The sequence below is a fragment of the Leguminivora glycinivorella genome, chromosome 7 (genome assembly GCF_023078275.1).
Source record: "Leguminivora glycinivorella isolate SPB_JAAS2020 chromosome 7, LegGlyc_1.1, whole genome shotgun sequence".
Taxonomy (NCBI): domain Eukaryota; kingdom Metazoa; phylum Arthropoda; class Insecta; order Lepidoptera; family Tortricidae; genus Leguminivora; species Leguminivora glycinivorella.
In genome coordinates this window covers 14,780,245-14,798,646 of record NC_062977.1, presented here as the reverse complement: position 1 = coordinate 14,798,646, position 18,402 = coordinate 14,780,245, and the positions used below count along the sequence as shown (strand labels likewise).

The 18,402-nt window shown below is 34.9% G+C and overlaps 1 protein-coding gene across 5 annotated transcripts in view; it reads right to left on the bottom strand.

Annotated features, from left to right (window-relative positions):
- Positions 1 to 18,402, bottom strand: part of LOC125228025 (diacylglycerol lipase-beta) — a 200,603-nt gene that overhangs the window by 154,874 nt on the left and 27,327 nt on the right. For 4 of the 5 annotated variants that reach the window (XM_048132463.1, XM_048132466.1, XM_048132465.1 and 1 more), the window contains exon 1: positions 11,321 to 11,762. The exons of the other annotated variant lie outside the window; for it this stretch is intronic. The gene's annotated coding sequence lies outside the window, so the exon portion shown is untranslated. Of the gene's footprint in view, positions 1 to 11,320; positions 11,763 to 18,402 lie in introns of those variants that run through there. 5 annotated transcript variants of the gene reach the window in all.

Here is an 18,402-nt window from a genome sequence, read left to right as displayed (position 1 = left end):
ACAATCAACCAATTAATCTGAATCCTAGGTCATAGGCCAATCTAGACCCTTTCACAGTAAAAGTAAAACTGACTTCTGTAGCAAATAAAGGACGGTGTCGATACGACAGGGTTCTAGAGTGGCCTAGGATTCTACATAATTGGTTGACAGTATCTACCTACCAAAAATGTATGTGAATCTTATTCTTTTTTTTGCACATGTTTGACAGAAGTGACAGCGTAGGAAAATTTAACTAGGTAACAATTTGGTACCTATTATACTTACCAGACACCGGATTATGTTCCAAGGTAATTAGAACTTTTTAGCAGAATTCTAACAAAAAATCTGCCAAAGCATAAGGACCTTTTTCAGATGGAAAGCTACATATGCATCTTATATTTCTAATTTTCTAGGGTTGTGTATACATATTACCTACCTAGCATTAGAAATACAAGGCTTAGCACAGAACAAGACCAACCATAAAAATGCTTAACTAATTTGCCAGCTAAATTTAAACCTAGGTATCGGTACTTAAACGTATTGATTGATATTTTTATTATTTAAAACTTATTTATACTTACATATCAGCATTTCTGTTACCATAGAATTAAAACGTATATAACACTCATTTCATCTACCAACTAAGGGCATCTGTAATCTACATACAAATAAGGCCCGGTTAAAAGTCTCGAAATGTTATGTACATTTTATAATTAGATAAGTGTAAATGGGTCAAAAAATTGGGTCCATGTGCAATTGTGCATTAAGTAGGTGCACTTTTCCCAAATTGCTGCATGTATGAAATAAGGCCCATCAGTAACTTAACAAAAAATAAGGTATTTACATACCGAATTAAGCGTAATTGTGTCGCTTAACTTCAAACCTGGATAAATTTCTGCTACAAGGTTAATATATATTTTTTATATATTCAATCTTAAAGCAGAATGGATTTAAGTACCCAAGTTTGAAACTAAGCGACACAATTGATAGTATGTATCTAGGAGATATTTTCTTTACAAAATCGTATTATTCAAGAGCGCTATGATAAACGCACGTCGAAATAAAGTAAAATTTACAATATTTACCGATGAGATTGTGCTCTGTGTGTAATGGTAAACATTAATAATATGAAAAGTAATTGTTTCAGTCAGAGCATCTTCACTCGTCAATTTCGTCTTACTCTTTAGTTGTGAAACATGGGTGACAAAGGACGGTCGCCGGAAGGAAAAGAATAAAAATATACGGATACCTATATATATTATAATATTTATCCCGTAGGACAGCAGGTTACTTCAAAGTACTTTAATTAACTACCTAATTTTAATGTTGTCTTCGGTTCCCGTCGTCGTTCGTCGTTCGTCGAATCCCGGTAAGGGTATTTATTTGTGTGATGAGCACAGATATTTGTTCCTGAGTATGTATTTATCTATTTAAGTATGGTTTTGTATTTATCTATGGGATATGGGTTAAATTGTGGCGTAGGCGAGAGGCTGGCAACCTGTCACTGCAATGTCACAGTTTCGTTTTCTTTCAACCCCTTATTTGCCAAGAGTGGCACTGAAGCTTTAGTAGTTTCATGTGTTCTGCCTACCCCTTTATGGAATACAGGCGTGATTGTATGTATGTATGTTATCTATTTAAGTATGTATTATTTATTTATTTATTAGTAAAAACATGTTTACATGACATTACAGTAAAACCAATGCGTCACGAAACTTAGATAACAAAAAAGAAAAAAAAAACAGTAAGTAAGAACATGAAAAAAAAAAAAAAACAAACAATAAAGTTTAAAACTAAACAATTTATTTGGGCGATGACGTAACAGCGTGGCTCCGTTGCGTCGTTTGCCCCGGTGTAGGATTCGGCAAGTTGCCCCGGAATCGCCGAAAAACCACACCTTTCGGCCAGAAGTCTGCGCTCGCGATGGTGTCCTGCGCTATATCGTCGCCTAGCACCCATAGTACAAGCTTTGCTTAGTTTGGGGCTAAGTTGATCTGTGTAAGGTGTCCCCAATATTTATTTAATTACTTTACCATAATCATAATGTAATAAAATGTGCATTTTTTCGTGGTTACCAACATGCATACCAACCATAAAAATGCTTAACTAATTTGCCAGCTAAATTTAAACCTAGGCTATTTAAACGTATAGATACTTTATATACTTTTATTATTTAGATCTTATTTATACTTTTCGGCAAAGCATTTTTGTTACCGCAGAATTAAAACGTTGGTAATACTCATTTAATCTACCTACTAAGGGCATATGTAATGTTGCTTGTGCAAACAAGGCCCGGCTATTAAGTTTCGAAATGTTATGTACATTTTATAACTTGATAAGTGTAAATGGTTCAAAATTTCGTGCAGTAAGTAAAAAAGTAAAAAGTAAGTATTATTAAACAGAAAAACTATGGGTCTTATTTGATGCAGGTATGAAATAAGGCCCATGCCGCCCATGTGTCCACATGTTCACAACCTTCGATACCCAAGAAGTAGCGTTGCGGAAATAGAGATGGATCGGATATAATCTTCAAAGATGAGCTATCATCAGCGCCAGTATTTGAGTGGTGGCCTCAGAGTGGAAGGCGACCCCGCAAACGCCCAGTACTTATGATACACAATACACATAAACACAATACATTATAATATATATTGCCCCGTAGGACAGCAGGCTACCCCACACTACTTTAATTAAGTACCTAATTTTGTCCCTTTAAACTTAATATGAAATAAAGTCTGCATATCTTGACCACATTGACCTTGACGCACTGCTTGTTAAGACTTGAGCCCCTCTAATTTAGAGTACCATATCCTAAATGCATAGTCCTGAATAAATGTGTTTTAGACGACAGACCGTAGTATAAATACTTATCACAAAAATTGATGATTGAATTCATGAACACAATGTTTACACAAAGTTATAAAACTTAAGAAGCGAGCGATGGGCCTTATTTAGAGAAGTAACTATTTAGGGCATTTTGTGATTCTATGTCTGCGAAGAAAATATACAAAACGGCATGATTGATAAAACTTAGAAGAAATATAAGCACTGGGCCTTATTAAGGGCAGGTACTGGTACCACTGGAACAAACTATGTATTACTAAATAAGGCCCATCGTTTTTTTTTTAATATTTTAAAACATGACTTAAATTATTAATATTATGCCTGTTTTTATTGTGTGTAAATAAGTACATATAATATGACTAATATAACTACTTACCTAATTGGTGTTCGGCAGAATAGTAATAAATAAACAATGATGACCGAATACCAAATTTTCGGCAAAATGGCTGAAAAGACCGAATACCAAATAGTTGCCTAATATTCATGGAATCTATCGTAAAATACAGCATAACTTTATAATTGTTACTAGTAAACCAATGACGAGAAAAGTTATGCATGTATAAAATAAACTTATACCTGTATGCAATTGTTACGTACCTATACTTATAAAAATATGGACTTAGTATTTCCACAGAATATATAATACAGATTCAAACTTTCACGATTTTTACACATAATAATATTTAAAATTGCAAACGGGACTTAATCGCGTATTTACTATGTTTTAAACACTAACCTCCGACGTTTCAAGGACGGCATTGTCCCCGTGGTCTCGGAGCAGACTGGTCTTTTTTGGACCACCAATTTTAAATATGAACATATAATAGTACGTATTTCTAACTAAAAAGTTCGTCAAACACGGTATGTCGATATTTCGACGTAGTATATCGATAACTTTTCACATCACTAGATTATCGACATTAGATGTCGAGTATTTCCCATCACTTTATTTCAGTGTACGTATATAAAAACTTAGCCCCGCCCCTAAATTTGGTGCGATAGGGACAACTGCAGCTCAGGCGCGAAATCCGCGTAAAAACTGCAAAAATCGAGGTTCCGCTCTCGACTGTTTCCTCCTCCAAAACTTAACCAATCGTTACGAAATTTGGAAATCAGAATGACAAGGAAATTATCTGTGTCGGACCGTTTCGTTTTTTTGGATAATTGATCTCAGTTTTGAATACCACGCCTTTCTTTCTGGCAAATTCAATTAAGCCGTTTTGGCCAACTTTGAGAGGCTCTAATTCCTTTTAAAACAAAAATATCAAAAAAAGCAAAACGGTCCGACACAGATATTGATAATAAAAGTCTGTGTTGAAAAAACCATTGATCTAGCTTCAAAAACCAGAGAGGAAACAGGCGAGAGCGTTTGTATGGAGAAATGAGGGGTATCGTAGCGTCTTAATAGCAATTCTTGTATATTTATTTATTTATTTATATTTATATCTTATACTTTTAAACGAGCAATTCTTGTATATTTATTTATTTATTTATATATAACCGACGATCTCGGAAACCGCTCTAACGATTTCGCTGAAATTTGTTATATGGGGGTTTTCGGGGGTGAAAAATCGATCTAGCGTAGCCTTAGATCCCGGAAAACGCGAATTTTCGAGTTTTCATGAGATTTTCTTTCGCGTTAGTAAACGTAAGATATGGTCGTTAATTTCGCCGCGCGCGCATCGATTCCGCTTAGCTCAGTCGTACGAGGTCGGTCTAATGTACGCAGATAGATCGTAGGTGTCAGGGTTTCGAATCCCGGCCAGAAATTAAGTTTTTGTTTTTTGTCTTTTTTTTTGTCTTTGTATTTATAAGAGTTTTTTTTTAATCTAAATGTGTGAAATATTAAAATTCCCCCAGATATTGTTATTTTAAACGCCAAAATTACGACGTTTATTTAAACCTTCATGATGATGATGATTATGACGTTTACTTAAGCTTTCAGTGCACAGTGGCAGTATCAAAATCGTTGCCATCTTATGTTGGTTATACACTGTGTTTTTTTTTTGTTTTCCGTTAAATTCGACACGCAGTTAGGTTCATCATCAGGAACCACTCTGTATATCGCTTTTCGTTAAATTAAAAAAAAAATTGTTTTCCTTTCCATACATAACAAATGATTTAATTAGTGTGAGAGGATCCTTAATCATAACAGATCAGAGGATCCAGTATCATAGAGAGTTACTGTCAAAGTAATATGTGTAATCACTAAAGATCGTTATCAGCGTGCTGTATTGGTGGCAGAGTATGGTTGACAAAAAAACAAATACACAAGTATTTAAAACACTACATATACTTAACAAATTATGAAATATATACATACTAGCTTTTGCATGCGGCTTCGCACGTGCTAAAAAGAGACAAAAAGTAGCTTATGTCACTCTCTATCCCTTCAACTATCTCCACTTAAAAAATCACGTCAATTCATCGCTCCGTTTTGCCGTGAAAGACGGACAAACAAACAGACACACACACTTTCCCATTTATAATATTAGTATGGATTTATAATTACTTAGCCAAATTACATTGAATAAATAACTAAAATTTGTTCAACATATTTGGCTGTTAGTCGTTCACGATCGTTCATTAGAACGAATCACGTTCGATTAGAAAAAATCCATTTTAAATAACTAAATGACCTTTCTACGTTGACAGAAGTTACAAGAAGGTTGTTATAAAATCAATAATTGTTATAAAAAGGTATTGTGTCATATCCATACTGTGAATGAAGATACTGGGTTTATTCGTGCACTTTATTACACTCCTCAGTGCTCGTCTTACTTCGTGTACTACTTTTGACTTGAACTACTTGAATAACAATTCTAGATAATTAGTCGTATTATCTAGAGTGCATTTGATTATTTGGATTTAAGTAATATAATTACACTTCGCGTGTTTATTTTTATGGCATACATAATTAATGTCATTTGACGTATATTGTTTTAAAAATTTAGGTATAATCTTAAGGTAAGTATTTATTTTGTAGTTAAAAACAAAGTGAATATTTAAATGTATTTGTTTTTTTTGCCAACCGTACCACTTGCCACGAAAAGTGCACCCTGATAACGATCTTTAGCTAATCACAGTGCATAGACTGCCATCTCTCGACACAAGCTTAAAACTTTTGAACTTCAGTTTTGACAATATGGGCCATATTCTTAGTTTGATATGTGTTAAAATGTCAAATATTAATATTAGCGCCATCTAGCCGAGCGTTCCCCAAAGGTGTACCGCCATCTAGGTCACCGTACCTTTTTCTCTATGGCTTTGCTTTGAGGTTCGATTTTTTCTTAGACTTTATCCGTCTATACGGAGTTACATATGTCTTTGTCATAACATTAAAGTCAGTGTCAAGTGTCTGGCGGCAAATATCAAAATAAATAACATTTAAGGAAGTGGTAAGGGATGCCACACACGTGTTCAGTGATTAAATTAATTTTTTTAATAATTCGATAACCGTAATAAGAGTTAATTAGGACGCCAGTTTCTTAGAGAAATTAATTGTATTTGACCTAAAAAACCTTCCCTTAAAGTTAACTGAATTCAATAAAAACACGGTGTATACTAACCTTCTGGTTGTAATTTATACGATGTTTGACTGCATCATAGAGGGTTTTTTCAAGGTAGTGACGATATGTGTGTGTATGTAGATTGTAGATAAAGAATTACATACTACCAAATGGCCAGCCAAAAGACATCAACGTGTCTGTGCTGTGCATTAGACCATAGATTAATTATAAGAAGATCTTACCATCCCATACATTAAAATGCGACCGCCTAAGAACGCGCATACACTACACCACACATAGATGGCGCTACAAAAAATACCTTGTTGCCTTCGATTATTTGTAGATTGGCGTTAAGTGTCACTTTCGAGCCATAAATCAAAAGTGACACTTAACGCCATCTACAAGTATAATCGAAAGCTACAAGACATTTTTTTTGTGACGCCATCTATGTGTGGTGTAGTGTATGCTCGTTCTTAGACGGTCGCATTTTAATGTAGATGGTCTGATCTTCTTATATTCAATCTATGATTAGACATACAAATCATACAAAATATAAATAAACTTCATATAGTAAACATGTGCTTGTGCTATCAAGCTAGTTCAAGTACATAATGTCCAGCAGAATAAATAAGGCAATAGTCAAGTCATAAAATAGCTCCACTATATTTTTAGACATTGGCATCTTCTAGCTGTAATAAAACGTCAACTAAACTATATAATGTCACACAAATTTTAGGCGTCTCTGCTAAATTAAAATTAAACATTTTGAAAATAAATAAGTACTAATATATACACGTTAATTGTTGAATTTTGCAGCACTAAACTGGAATTACCATTTAATTCATGCATAAAAGATGATATACTGGTCGTCTGTAGGTCACCTTTCATAATTTACGGGGTGAATATATAAATGTAGGTCATACGAAGTAACTTTTAATATACGACCAAACACGAAATCACGAAAAATAATGCTTTTCAAAGTTACACAGAAGATTCTCACCCCCTGAATGATTGTAGATGATTAAATAAACCCTCCGTATACTATTGTAGATTTTTTACAGGTAAATCGAGCCTTTCAAAAAACTAACAGCGTCTGGCCGTCTAGACAGACGTACGATTATTCTTTTTAAGTGACTTACTTATTAGGTATTCCTTCTGCAGTTAACTGCAGACGTGATATTTTTACTGCATCTGTGATTTGCGTGGAATTTAACACCCTAGGGATCCGAAATTCTTCCCCTACCAAAGTGTAAGTTATACACCGTGTTTTTTTTTTGTTTTCTGTTAAATTCGACACGTCGTTAGGTTCATTACCTGGAACCACCCTGTATATCACTTTTAGTTAAATTCGCAAAAAATAAATCATCATTTTCATACATAATAAATGAATTAACTAGTGTAAGAGACCCTTCCCTCAAGTGATTAACGGCACATGTCAAAACAAATAACATAAAGAATTGGTAAAGGCTGTGACACACGTGTTCAGCAATTATCTTTATTTTTTTAATAACTCGATAACCGCAAGAGTTAAGACGTTAGTTTCTTAGAGAAATTGATTGTATTTGATGTAATGAATCTTCTCTTAAAGTTAACGGAATTCAATAAAAACAAGGTGTAGTCAGCTGCAGACTTAAATCCAATAGCGACAATTAAAAAAACTTAATCTGCGTACAACAATTTGTATCATAATCTTTGTAGGTTGGTACTTGGTAGGAAGTTATTATTTACAAACAACTTCACTCGCTATTGACCTAACTGGGGGGTTACCATGACGTACTAAAGACGTTCAGTTTAGGTTGAGAAAAAGGGACACAACTATGGCAGTTACATAGCTCCGTCCCTCTCTCTCAACCTAAACTGAACGGCTTTAGCACGTCATGGTAACCCCCCTGACCACCTTAGCCAAAGTAATAATTGTTATGTTTATGTTTATTCGTGTACTATTTCAAATTAGAAATATTTACAGATCCGTGCTATATCGTAGTCTGTCTCAATGGCTACATCTGAGTGATAGGTTACCCAGTTCATTCTAAACATCAACACAATCATCTGTACTAATAACAAATGCACTCACTATCATTGACAGTTTATTGACACTACATTATACTTAGGTAGAATATTGGAACATTTATAACAGTCTGTAGGTACTTGCGTTTCGTTACACGCAATTAGCAATGATTAAACACTATTACTCTAGTATTTACATATAGATGTAGCCATTGAGACATAGACTGTGCATACTTCTAATCTAAAATAATACACGAGGTGTGTTTTTAAATATTGTTTTATTCATAAACTTTACATGGCGCAGTCGGTAGGATATACTAGAAGTTACCCCGTTCATTCTAAACATCAACAACACAAGAACTGCAGCACATCTCGGACACTGGCGATCAAATATATGAAAGAGGCGCGTTCCTAGCACACATTCTAAGGTCGTGTAGGTGAACGCGTAGCATGCTTGTATGAGTGAGATATGACAGGTTGAGTGTTCGGGTTTTTGACAGGCGGTAACTGTGAGGTAACCGAGAGGGGGTGGGCGGCGCTTTCAGCGGGGAGCGGAAGTGGCCATACTGTACGATAGTACTCTTTATTATACTGTGACTGCAGAAACCTAGGCCGTATTTATATCAAGTAATACAGACGACGGGAGCAAATAAAGTGATAGGTTTTCAAATCGATTAATTTTCCTTTATAAGTCTTCGAAGTCGATAAAACTAAATTGCTCGAGCAAATTTATTCTCCTTTGGGTGTTCGGAGCTATTGTTGTAATCCCATTATCCTCGCCAATGACAAAGTGACTTTACTAACTGTTTCGGGCCCTTTCTAAATATATATGTGTGACCGGTTCGGCTGATGAAGACTAATCATGTCAACATTGTGCGTTTTGGTATTGTCATTGACATTTAGATGGTTTGAACTTTGGAGCGATGCGATACTAGAGACACAGTTGGTAATATCCTTGATGGGGTAAGTTTATGGATTAGCATAGCAACGCTAATGTACTGTGCAAAGTGCGGTCAATTGTTACTTTGATCGTCGGCGAATTGTCATGTGATAATTGGCATAGTGGTGAAATAACAAGAAAGAAATATAGATGTACAGTAATAAAACGCTTAGATTTTATAATTGTCAGCAATAAAGAAAACATCGATCATCGTTTGTCAAATATTTTTAAAACTATAATTAGTAGTCACCTATTTGCCTAAGTTCGTACGTGACGAATAGCATCTACGCGTACTATAATTTGAAATCTACGCATACTATTAATTTCAAATCAATTTGAGTTTAAATGATTAATAAATAAAATAAAAATTAAGAACTTTTACCCATTGTGCATTGATTGAAAGGGAGGTAGGAATATTTTAAGAGGGGTCCACGAGACGAGTTTTGCCATAATATTGAATTATTATTAAGGCGATTAAAGAGAAGAAGAAGAGTTAGGCAGTATTCGAATCTTTTTTTATAAAAAAACAATCATGGGTCGTGGGTTTATTAAATTCATGAATTCACGATTCCACGAAAAATAATAATGCTAATTAATACTAAAACAAATTATTTCAAAATATCATAATGGAGTTGGTTCTTTTTCGAATCAGTTTTGCATAAATCTCTCACGGTTGACATATTACATATTATGTAAATCGAAGTGAATGAAATGAACCATGCAATCCAAATTCTAGAATTTAATACCGCAGCTGTCAAACTTAACGAAACGTCATTGGAACTTCTACAGTTCACCCCAGTAAACTAATAGTGTGACAATAGCGTAGACGCGCGGCAGTATTATATGATCGCGTCTATTTGCGACAGGTTCTGCGAAGGACGGCTATTCACGGCGACTATCAGGATCTCTCGCCATTCAAGTCAATATATTCCAGGTACTTACTACGTCTATGAAGTATCGGTGAGTCACGAAAGCTTGTGTAAAATTTATAGGTTATGTAGGTACCAGGATATTTTTTGACAGCTCAACTACAAATCTCGTCGTCAACTCGTGTAAATCTACCTATAAGTGTGTATAGGTCTATTACGTATTTCATTTGATAAGTTTCTTTAAGGACCTAGAAAGATATGAGAAAAGTTTTCTTGTAGAATGGAGTTGGCACACTCTCCGAATTTTATTAGGTCTCGCCAAACCAACCTATATTTCTTCCCGTTTGAGACAGCGCAGAAAACTGTAAAGTCTCTTATGTGTAAATACGGTTGAGATATTGTACTCGTATTTTTCAAAGAAAAATTCAAGTTAAGTAGGTATACAGGGTGAGTGGAAATGTGTGACAAATACATTTCTCGTCAAGATATGATTATTTTAAATTACCAATTATATAAGTAATCTTATTATTTTTTTAACGATGTTTAATGTAAAAATATTACTTGACGAGGTTAATAATAAATTTCCGTATAAAATTTAAGAAAATGTACCAAAAATGTCTAAACATTTTCTGGTACCTTTTTTAAAATTATTACTGTTGGGATTATCACAGAGAGATGATAATTTACCGCATCACGTAGGTACGTATTAAATATGTGCCTAAATAAAAATGTTATTGTTATATGTATAATTGTATATATAAAAGGGGATTTTTGGTCTCATTGGTATGCATACTGTGTCTCGCTCGCCTAATTTAAATTTGTATGTGTGACACGTGTGACGCGTGACCCGATACTTTAGTGCTCTGAAAAGATAACACTATTTTTATTGATAAGAAAACAGCTGATGTTCACTACTCACAGCTTCTGGTGGCTTTGTTATTAATCGTATTTATTAATAACAATTACTACAATGCTAATATTAAAATGTTTTCCTGTATGTTTCCAGGAATTTATGTTGCATCACTTTGCATCCCAAAATTACGTTTGCGTCGGTACCGTTAGCAAAAAATGTAACCTAAAAGTTTATTTCAAAACTTACGCATAAATTATTGAAACAGTTGATAGGTATATATGCATACATAATGAAATAATAAATATACTTAGGTACTTACGCTTCAATTCATACGAACAACAACCGTAGACTATTAAATGCAGCAATGTACTTCGATTGATAAACAGCATTCAATTACACTCATCGAGTTTCTATCGCGCCGGTACATCATCGAGCATGCTTGTAAGTCTGTTCTACTTATGGTTAATCATTGGCCGAGCACGGCACAGTTACACAGCACTTCAGTATCACAATTATACGAAAGAACTCCTTTCACTTCGATCACCAAAACACTTGACATTACATTTCCAAAGTCACTGCGGCCGGCCGTATAGATTTACCGGTATTTATAACTTAGTGAAGTTAAGTTTGAATAGATGTTGTTTTTTGAAATTTTCATTGACAATGTCAAGTTTTTTTTATTGTTTACGATGTGAAGGCGAGCGTTGCCGACGCGAGCAGCCGACTGTCAGGCGAGACGGCGGACTGGCGGGAAGGCGAGTAACCCTCCGTGCCGCGCGAGCTCGGCTACTGGCTGTACTGCCGCCGGCTCGCCCGAACTGTGCCGACAACTCCCGAGCCGAGTGCATCGAGTAGCAAGCTCCGCTATGTCTGATTGGCCGTAACAAGAAACGCATCAGAATTATTGTGATAACGTTTACCGCGGGATGAGACATGCAGCATAATAAGAAAAGAAAGGCGATCTATTAGTTTCAGTACCTAAGGGATAGGTAATTAGGTACAGTACCCATCAATTCCGGTTTTGTCAGATGTTGCAAAGTTGGGGTTATTTATTTATAAGAAAAAAAATCCTGAGAAATATGTTTTGATATGCCGATTAATAAGTCACCCTGTATATGTATTTCGGCAATCCGTTGCGATTTAACTTACCCTTGTTAGCAATATTCACGTACAGTCAAGTGCAAAAATACGTATCAAAATAATCGTCTCATAAATATGGTACTACACTCTTATTAGACCGGACTAAGATGCTATGGGACATATTTTTGAGTAAGATGTGTACACCCATATTTTTACACTTGACTGTACAAAGAAACTCAAAAATATATAAAAAAGAATTCCAAAATAATTTCTACTTGACTATAGAAAAAGTCATGTAGGAATTTCGAAATTTCTGAAACTTTCTAACGTCATATACATATCCGTAGGTACCTACCTACTATCAACATCATAATCAATAACATTGTAAGTAACATTACAAGCGCTACTTTACATGAAGATAACAATCACTCAATCAGGTAATTTTAGCTTAATCATGACAATTTGTTATAATTATTCGAGAACAATGTTATCAGCTTATACGTTAAGTGTGTTGCCTAATATTAATCAATAAATTTGTATTGGCTTCATTTTGTAGTCACAGTGCATTTACTGCCATCTCTCGAAACAGGAATAGAACTTTTAGACTCTCAGTTTTCACCATTTTGCCCATACTTGTTAACTGGAATGTATTAAAATTGTTAAATAAATAATAAATGTCACCATCTAATATCAAGTAAAGATTTGGCGCCATCTAAACGATCATACATTTGTCTTTAAGTTTTTTCTCAGACGGTTTCTGAGTACCTATTTTTGACAAAACGCACAGGATAAGGGACCGGCCACATCTAAGGGACCAGCCACACTCATAAGACGCATGTCTCGGGGCGCGCAACGGACGTCTCCGCCACGCCGCCTGAATGTAATTCAAAAAACGTCTCCTCAGTACTTTTTGTATAGGAAGGACGTAAGACGCGCCCCCAGGTGGCGTTACATTCAGGCGGCGTGGCGCGGACGTCCGTTGCGCGCCCCGAGACACGCGACGCTTAAGTGGGAACGCTGCCTAAGTCAGTTGTCAAAACAATTGACGGCGGCCGCCTGCCCCTTGTCCGGCTGACGAATTTGATTGATCTCGATTGTGCCATTGTGTTGTGAAGTTGTGATGTCCTTTTGTCGCACTGGTAACTAAGTAATCGGTCGCCGCTGGCCACTCCGTGCGTTTGAGGACAATTTGTTTTAGGTTTAAACTGGTTTTGATACGACTACTGATTCTCCGGGCGACATTGGCAACAGGGCAAGCACATGATTGGCGTGAAATTATGTAGTAGACTCTTATGGCATTAATAACTTTAATAAGTACAGTTAGAAAAAACGCATGTGAACTGATAGCCAGTTGCAGTGGGGCTTCTTTAAATAACATGTTCATCTTGGTGATTAACGCAAATGGCGCAGCATTAGAGCATCTGACACACGACTTTCACTTCACTGGTGTATGTGAGTGTTTTCACGGTCGTATCAAAACATTATCAAATCCATAACAAATATTTAAACCTGAATCGGGACTCTAGACGTGTATGCATTTGCATTACCTGTGTAGAACGCAGAGAGTATATTTCTTAAGGTAAGCGTAACTTTTATATGTGCAATTGTTACCTCGGGACATGATACAATTGCTAGTTTTTCTTAGGATTAGAAGGAAAAGAACATTAGGAAGTAGGGTGATAAGCATGGTTGAAGCAATTTCTATATGACGTAACGTTATGTGGTAAAAGTAATAACCTTCACAGCATTTTTTTCACTATTAGATACACTACTGAGAAGATCTTAAATTTTAGTTTAAAAGAGGATAGACTAAATGATTTCCTGGTTTCGATGCTAATCGTATACAAAGTACCTATACTATATGAAATATGTAATGAAGAAGTCAACAAATCTCACAAGTACTTAAAGGATACCTAACTTATCTCGTTTTCTTGATAGCTTCCACGTGTAGAAACTCCGATTCTCAGATATATTGTATTGTCAGTTTGGATCATATACCTGCATACCTTCTATAAAACCCGTTTTACTGTCAGGCATGTAAAGTAGGCAAACCTACTTATTGACGTCAAAGTCAACGCGAGATGCTAAATAAGCTAGCTCATATCATATTTTAGGACACAAACAAGTAGTTAAAATATACACTGTGAATTATTTCTAAAAATTTAATTGGGTGGTGGTAAAAATTTTGGCCCTCTTCACATTTTTTTTTCACGGATTTAATTGCCCATATAACCATAATCGGTCGCCGTTCCTACGCAAATCCTCCTATTTTGTGTACACACAGGTCTTCGGGTCTCAATGCTTAGTCGCAGTACGGTCGACGTTTAGTCGCGGCGACCCAAATGGGGACGATTGGTAACAGGCACAAATGGTCACAAAAGTGACAGAAGTGTGCACTACGCGTGCACACATTGTTACCGTTTGGCGACTACTTTCCCAAAATCATTCGTTCATTTCATTCTTTTCAAATGGCGACTGTCAGAGACGTCAAAGTAAAAAAGAAATAAAATCATTTGACATTAAAATGTAATGGCGTAAGAATTTGTTAAAGATAAATATTGTTTGCATTTGTAATATAATGTGGGCTAATTACCATGGCCAATTAAATTGCTCGAGTGATTTCATAAAATAAGTCTAAATTTATCAACGCGCCATCAATTTACCTCAGTTTAACCAGTAATAATATTATTGACTACTCGGTGTTTGCGTGTTATGTATATTGATTGGTGAAGTTTTAGTGCTCTGGTGCATATACTATACTGAAATAATAAAAATAATGCCTAGAAAACCAATAAAGTTGTTAAAATATGGATTAAGACGGTAATATTCCATGTAAAAAACAGACGCCAAACGGTCACCAAACGGTCAACAAACGGTCGCAAAATGGTCGCAGCGTACACGCGTGACCGAAAGCAGAATGGCTTCTTGTATTCATTTTTTTCAGGTATCCTCAAACTTTATAAACAATTAAATATGCCGTCGTACTCAGTTGCCCTCACTAAAGAAGATTAAAAAAAATTGTAACGTGCGTACCGAGCTGCTGGGTTGTAAAGGATCGGGGATCATATAAATCATAAATCATAAATCATATTTTATTTGTAAACATAGGTACATATAGATCTTACATGGAGTTGTGTCAGTGTCGCTATGCTTTGCCTGTAGGCATACAAATATTTTTTGTGGCGATTGAGCATGCAGCAAATATTAAACAAATGACCTGAGACTAAACCTAATCTTAATGATATTCTACAATTCAGAATCGGAGAGAAATTCTTTAATAGAATAGTAGGCTTTCCTTGCCAAAAATTTAAATAGACTTTTTTTAAAATCTACCATGTCACCTAATTCTAGTATGTTGTTTGGTAATTTATTGTAAATCTTAGGTGCCATACCGAAAATACTTTTCGCAAGAAGAGCCGTTTTTATTGAACGTGTGTAAACTTGATTACATCGCCGAGCGCTATTGGAAACAGAGAATTGGCTAATATTATTTTTGACATAGACGGCAGATTCAAAGATATACAGACAAGGCAATGTTAGAATATTATATTTAATGAAATGTGGTTTGCATGTATCATCTATTTGTAAATTACACATCGAACGTAAACATTTTTTCTGGGCTTTAAAAGCTCTTAGTCGATCTGTAGAGTTACCCCAAAATATGACGCCATATCTCAAAGCTGAGGTAACATAAGCTTGATAAGCTGTTAATACTGCCGATTCATTTACTTTTTTACTTAGATTATATAAAGCATAAGAATGTGAATTAAGTTTTTTACATACAATGTCAATCTGATCTTTCCATGTCAACTTATTATCTAAACTTAATCCTAAGAATTTTGTCAAATCTGTCTCGTCTATAAGGTGGTCTTTATATGAAACAGTGAGGTTCGGTATTTTGTCAATTCTTTGCTTAAATTTCATGTAATTAGTTTTAGTTAAGTTAATTCGTAAATTATTCATATTAAGCCAATCAATTACCGTCTCCAGGGCTTTGTTTATAGTTGCTTCTAGTGATTGTGGGTCATTTCCGGTAAATATAATAGTGCTGTCATCGGCAAAAAGAATCATGGGATGATCTATACATTGCGGCAAGTCGTTTATATAAATAAGAAAAAGCAATGGACCTAGCACACTGCCTTGAGGTACTCCATATTTAATATCTTTATAGTCTGATGACACGTACATTTCAGTCCTTGATTTGAAGCATAATTTGCTGATTTTAACTAGTTGCTTTCGACCAATTAGATAAGATTTTATAAGATTGTGAACATTACCGCGGATGCCATAGTTAAATAATTTTTCTAGCAAAATATTATGATCAACAAAGTCGAAGGCTTTGGACATGTCCATATACAAAGCAACAACAGGTCTCTTTTCATCAATTTCTTTCATTATTTTTTGCAAAAGCTCAAAAATGGCCATATTGATACATTTGTTTTTTCTGAAACCTTTCTGTTCGTTTGCAAATAAATTACGAGACTCGAAATATTGATACAATCGATTGTAAATAACCTTCTCAAATATTTTTGAAAATATTGAAAGAAGTGCTATTGGCCGGTAATTATCCATGTTATCTCTATCGCCTTTTTTAAAAAGGGGTTGTACTACAGCAAGTTTTAGCATTTCCGGAAATATACCTTGTTCAATACAGAGGTTCGCAATGTAGCTTAAAGGTGTTGATATTATGGTTGCTACTGTTTTTACAATTTTACATGATATGCCATCGTGACCGGTGCTGTTGGTGTTTTTCAATGAATTAATAATATTTAAAATGTCAAAAGGATTTGTTGGTGTCATAAAAATTGAATTTGGCGATTTAAATGTCATGGTAGAATTGATTTTAGAATTAGAAATAATGGAATTATCAGATAAAATATTCTTGTTAGTATTAGATGTTACGTGATCAGCAAAATATTCGTTAAATTTTTGTGCAATTTTTTCCATGTCATTTATTCGCCTACCTTCATGTGTTAAATGTGTAATCCTTTCTTTTAGGTGTGTACCTTTAAATTTCTTTATGACATTCCAAGTTGCCTTACATTTGTTTACTGAGTTCTTAATGTAATAATCATTTTGCGCTTTCTGAGTAAGAGTAATGATTCTTTTAAGTCGATTGGAGTAATATTATTATGGTCTTCTATAGAGCAACTAGTATTGTGCGGCATTTCACAATTGACACTTGTTGAAGTAGTCTTCATTAATATTACTATCAACATTCATTTCAGCGATCTGTACTTCTTTTGTCAAGATTTTTGTATAGATAAGTGTTTACAAATTTGTAATGTTAAAGAGACATAAATAAAACGTAGTAGAGTAAATAATATGTTTTTTTTGTAACCCAAACAAAATACTTGTAGATACTAGTGCGGAAAAGAGGAAAATCGATACGAGTAGCAATAAATTAATACACGAACGAAGGGAGTGTTTTAAATCGACACGAGTTGTGAATGTCCTTTTCGCACGTGTATCGTACGACGATTTTCAGTACCTAAATCTAAGAGTTTCGACCAGACAAGAAATGAATCATTGCTTGATTTGCTCGCACTACTGCGTTAAATTAACAAAAAATAAAACCGCCTTCAAAAATAAGCGCGTTACAAAACACGGAGAAACTAAAAAGCCAAAAATAATAAACCTTTCAATTCAGATTTCTTATCGTATTGCAATAAGCTAAACATCCAAATTATAAACAAATCAATTATTTTTGTAGTCGGTACCAGACCTGTTCGTCGCCTTGCTATTGCCTGTTTGACCCACCCAACCATACACAGGCTGGTACCGACTCCAAAAATAATTGAATTGTTTATAATTTGGATGTTTAGCTTATTGCAATACGATAAGAAATCTGAATTGAAAGGTTTATTATTTTTGGCTTTTTAGTTTCTCCGTGTTTTGTAACGCGCTTATTTTTGAAGGCGGTTTTATTTTTTGTTAAAAAGTTTATTTATTTGTTGATTTTTAGTGGTTCCTAGTGATATTATATGTATCAGTCCGAATACATGTACAGTAGTGAAAGAATTATCCTTTAACTCCTAACCATTGAGGAGTTGACCTTCCATCATCAGCTCAGTTGATTTTTAGTGGTTCCTAGTGATATTATATGTATCAGTCCGAATACATGTACAGTAGTGAAATAATTATCCTTAAACTCCTAACCATTGAGGAGTTGACCTTCCATCATCAGCTCAGCCACATAAAATTATTACCATCAGACGTAAATACTGGTGTACCTTTGAAAAATATACTAAAAACATTACATGTGCCTATAACATTTGAAGAGTTCCCTCGATTTCTCCAGGATCCCATCATCAGACCCTG